General features: G+C 35.7%; 1 long non-coding RNA gene across 6 annotated transcripts in view; it reads left to right on the top strand.

Moving 5' to 3' along the window:
• LOC106881631 (uncharacterized) overlaps window positions 1-4,636 on the top strand; it is a 385,740-nt gene extending 381,104 nt beyond the window's left edge. For all 6 annotated transcript variants that reach the window (XR_008266350.1, XR_008266345.1, XR_008266349.1 and 3 more), the window contains one exon: window positions 1,785-4,636. This is a non-coding gene — a long non-coding RNA (uncharacterized LOC106881631). The remainder of the gene's footprint in view (window positions 1-1,784) is intronic.
• Window positions 4,637-4,649: the final 13 nt, after the last annotated feature.

The raw sequence follows: 4,649 nt of genomic DNA, 5'->3' as shown, positions 1-4,649 counted from the left end.
TATATATATATATATATATATATATATATATATGTATATGCGTGTATACACACACACACACATATATATATATATACAAATACATATATGTATAGAGACAAGCACTCATAGATATATTTAATAAAAATGTGTCTTAGGTCCTCATGGATGCAGAGCGTCTGGTGATGTGAACGTGTTTTACGTCCATGAAACTTTTAAATAATGAGAAGCTGAGCAAACTTGTTGTTAAATATATACGGTCCAAACACATGTGTTGAGTTCTACTTTCTCACTCGTATATATGTAATTACGTGTGTGCCCGTGCATGTATGTCTTCGCCTGTTCGCCTGTCTGTATGTGTGTATGTAAAACGAAGATGTATGCTATGCATGTTCTTGCATTTAAGCACATATACAGTCTTTAAAAACAGACGAGTATAAGGGATATTTGTTCCACATACATTTGAATAAAATGCACTGTGTATATATGTGCTGGGGTATATTCACTCGCAAGTTTTGCGAGCAAGCAAGTACGCACACACACACACACACACACACACACACACACACACACACGTATATAGTAGAGATGAATGAAATTACCCAAATTATCAATTCTTTATGTTAAGTCAATATTCCACAGGGATATTATCGTTATTGTCCTGTGTAAGCCCTATATTTCTACTGCTGTCTACCGGGGGGAATGATTTTGGCCAATATACCTCTAATGCACAAGTTCCTTCCAGATGCACTTAAGCACCAGCCCTAAGGACAATTAACCAGAGATATATAAGTAAACACTTAATAAAAAGGCCCTTACAATAACACCCTAAATATAAACTGTTAGCGACAACCCAGAAACTCAGTTCTCACCAACAACTCAATCCTCCGCCAATAATGGTAATGATTTCTTTTACGTTAACACCAGACCACATACTTTTTTTAAGAGACTACAGACAATTGATTGTTTGGTACTTATTTTATCGACCTATGACGGATGAAAGGCGAAGTCAACTCCAGTGGGGTTTTTTAAAATTCAGAATGTAGGAGGATGTAAGTAAAATAGCCACAGGGCATTTAGTTTGGCGCTTTACCACCCTGCTGCCAATAATAATAATGCTGATAATATCAATAGTCTTATGTCAGTGTATTTTGGCAGACAGATATCTGTTGGGAAATACAATGTGCACGTATATAATTTTTCTATGTTTACAAACCCCCGCTGTTACTACGACCACCACCTACTCCTCCACCACGACCACCAACACCAACACCAACACCAATGCCAATATCTCCAATACCAAATCAACAACAATAACTACACCAGTGGTTAATTTAATGCCAGAAGGCACTTGGTTCTTTTGGTAGTAACAGTAGCAACATTAAATACTGCAGGCGTTGTGTTGTATCACTGGGGAGAAACTAACTCAACTTGCCAAAAGCTTCGCATCACTGTAAGCAATAATAATAATAATAATAATAATAATAATGATAATAATAATAATAATAATAATAATAATAATAATAATAATAATAATAATGATGATGATGATGATGATGATGATGATGATGATGATGATGATGATGATGATGATAATAATGATAATAATAATATCACTATTATTGTTGTTGATGACGCTGTTGGTGTTGGTGTTGTTGGTGTTGGTGGTTTGTGTAGTGGTAGTAATGATGTTCTCATTGATATTTTTGACGTTGTTGTGCTTTATACATATGTATTATTAATATTATAATATTTTTTTTTACCTATATTAGAAACAATACTACTCTTATTGTCTACTATTACAGGTGGAATGAAAAGCTCTTAACTTGAATTTGCTTAGTGTTAAAACGAAGAGATAATTGTAGCCCCCGACTTGCGATTCAATGTAATTTCGCCTCCCGTCTTACTACCATATTCAAGCAAGTGTGCATAAATACATATATATATATACCAACAACAGTTGTCGGCCATGTAGGAGTTCTCTGCAAAGGTAAGTCGTATACGTCTCTATCACTCATTCTGTGGCAAGGTCACATATTTTAGGCGTTCTATTAGTTACAATACCAATGGCATCAAATAATACTCTCCTTCCTCTTCTTCTTCTTCTTCTTCTTCTTCTTCTTCTTCTTCTTCTACTACTACTACTACTACTACTACTACTACTACTTCTACTACTACTACTACTACTACTACTACTACTACTACTACTACTACTACTACTACTACTACTTTTCTTTTTCCTTTTCTCTTGACAATCTCCATTTCGATCTATATATCACTTCCAGTTACAACAAGTAGCTACGTAGTTTATTTAATGGTGATGGTCTGTTCTGGAAGCTGTTGGAACCTTGTATTTTACTACTACTCGTCGTGGTTGTACCAGCCGAATCGGTAAGGTAATAATCGCAGCATTAATAGTAATAGATTGCGGTTCTTCAGTGGATTTCGAAGGCAATAACATCATCTGTAGTAATAGCAGTGGTAGATGTTGTTGTAGTTGTTGTTGTTGTTGTACTAGTAGTGACAATAGCGATGACAACTATACAGGAGTAATAAGCAGTCTCAGTAGTGGAAGCGAATGCCAGGAGCTGTTAATGTTAACCAAATCAGCAACATTAGTTTCTGTATTATTGGTTATTAATATTGGTTAAGAAGAATGGGATTCAATAAAATTGCCAAGTCAGCCAACGTTGCACGATGTTGATATAGTAGTAGCAGTTGTAGTAGTAGTAGTAGTAGTAGTAGTAGTAGTAGTAGTAGTAGTAGTAGTAGCAGAAGAAGAAGGAGAAGAAGAAGAAGAAGAAGAAGAAGAAGAAGAAGAATCGGGTATCATACGCTGCTGTAACTAGCCACATGCAGGGGGTATAGGCGGATAAAGAGAGGGAGAGTCAGAAGAGAAATATGCGGTAGAAAAGAGAATAGAAATGTTTGGAAGTGAGATAAGGATAAGCATGTAGGTGTTGCATTTCAGGTGTTTTGAATAAAACATCTTGAATACGAAATAACCATATTTTTTCACGTTGTTTTTTTGGATGCGGTCACACACTGTGAAGTTTGAGATTTATGAATACTTAACAACAGTCGTAACGATTACGAAAACATAAACGTTAGGAAATTAACAGTGGCAATGGTAACTAACTTACATAACGACAAATAATAATAATAGTAATAATAATAATAATAATAATAATAATAATAATAATAATAATAATAATAATTGAACAGCTACAAAAAGATTTCCGCATCTGATGGCAACAACACCACTAAGGATAACGAAATAACAAAACATAAAGGATAAACGAAAACAGCAAAATCAACAACAACAGTGGCAGAAATAATAGGAGTATCACCAACAGTAACAAAATAACAAATAATATCTTAACAACCGTGGGATTCAGAAAATAACTCAAGTAAAGTGACAATCAATTACTGCCTGGCAGTTATGGGCGGGGAATGGTTGTGGTTGCTATACTGAGTGTCTCAATATTCTGAATTTGGTACATAGACTCGTCTCCCCCCCCTCTCTCTCTCTCTCTCTCTCTCTCTCTCTCTATCTCTATCTCTCTCTATCTCTATCTCTCTCTCTCTCTATCTCTCTCGTTCCTTCTCCCCCCTCACCTTTCTGTTTAACGATAATAACTTCAGCAAACTGATACCCTGTTGGATGTCAGACAACCTGTGATACAACTATTCTAATGCTTGACAACCAATTATAAGACAAATCTAAGGTACCAATTATGCTGTTGTAAATCCTTTGACTATAGCACCACAATCTCAGTCTAAAATGTTGTTTCCTTTGAACACTGCCAAGTACATTGGCTGGTATGTTTGAGCAATGATTGTCAGTTTGATCTGAAATCTATAAGATTTGGGGAGAAAAGTGTTCTTTTCTGGTCAGAAAGTTTGGTTCAGGCCTCAGTACTAAGATGTTGATGAATTGCGCTGCAAACTTAGCTGGTGACAGCTCAGTTAAAATAAATCGGGTTTGTAGGACTGATTATTGAATAATTTGTCTTGAGTAAATCCAATGCAAGAATGTTGTGAACCACTGATTGGTACATTCGAAACATGTAACCAAAGATGTATCTTTTCATAAATTGCAATATAAAAAAATATTAATATAAACATTAAAAAAAAAACTTGAGAACCGACCGAACCGATTTTCGTCTTTGAAAAATCCATGGCGAATGATTCCAGTTTTCTTCCTAACTTTATCCGTCTAATAGTTTCGTATTTATATATGTATCTACAGTAAAAATCTTAATTTAGGCGTCCACTTCAAGGTCATAGTCTACACCAAGTTGCAATCATTACTATACCGATTATTTTGGGGGTACCTGACTCCATTATAAAGTATGTAGATTTTGTGTGAACATGTATGTATTTATGTGGAAAGAATAGTGTTTAGTCGTTTGTTTGCATCGTGAAAAATTACCTGGTAGTCATCAGTTCAGAACACGTAATGCTTGTGCTGATGCTATTTTTAGTACACACAAAAGGCGGTGAGCTGGTAGAATCGTTAGCACGCCGGGCGAAATGCTTAGCGGTATTTCTTCTGTTTATACGTTCTGAAGTTCAAATTCCGCCGAGGTCGACTTTGCCTTTCATCCTTTCGGGGTCGATGAATTAAGTACCAGTTGCGTACTGTGTAGATCTAATGGACCCCCCCC

The sequence above is a fragment of the Octopus bimaculoides genome, chromosome 20 (assembly GCF_001194135.2).
Source record: "Octopus bimaculoides isolate UCB-OBI-ISO-001 chromosome 20, ASM119413v2, whole genome shotgun sequence".
Taxonomy (NCBI): Eukaryota; Metazoa; Mollusca; class Cephalopoda; order Octopoda; family Octopodidae; genus Octopus; species Octopus bimaculoides.
Note: the sequence above shows the minus strand (reverse complement) of the source record. Positions and strands in the feature narration are given on the sequence as shown.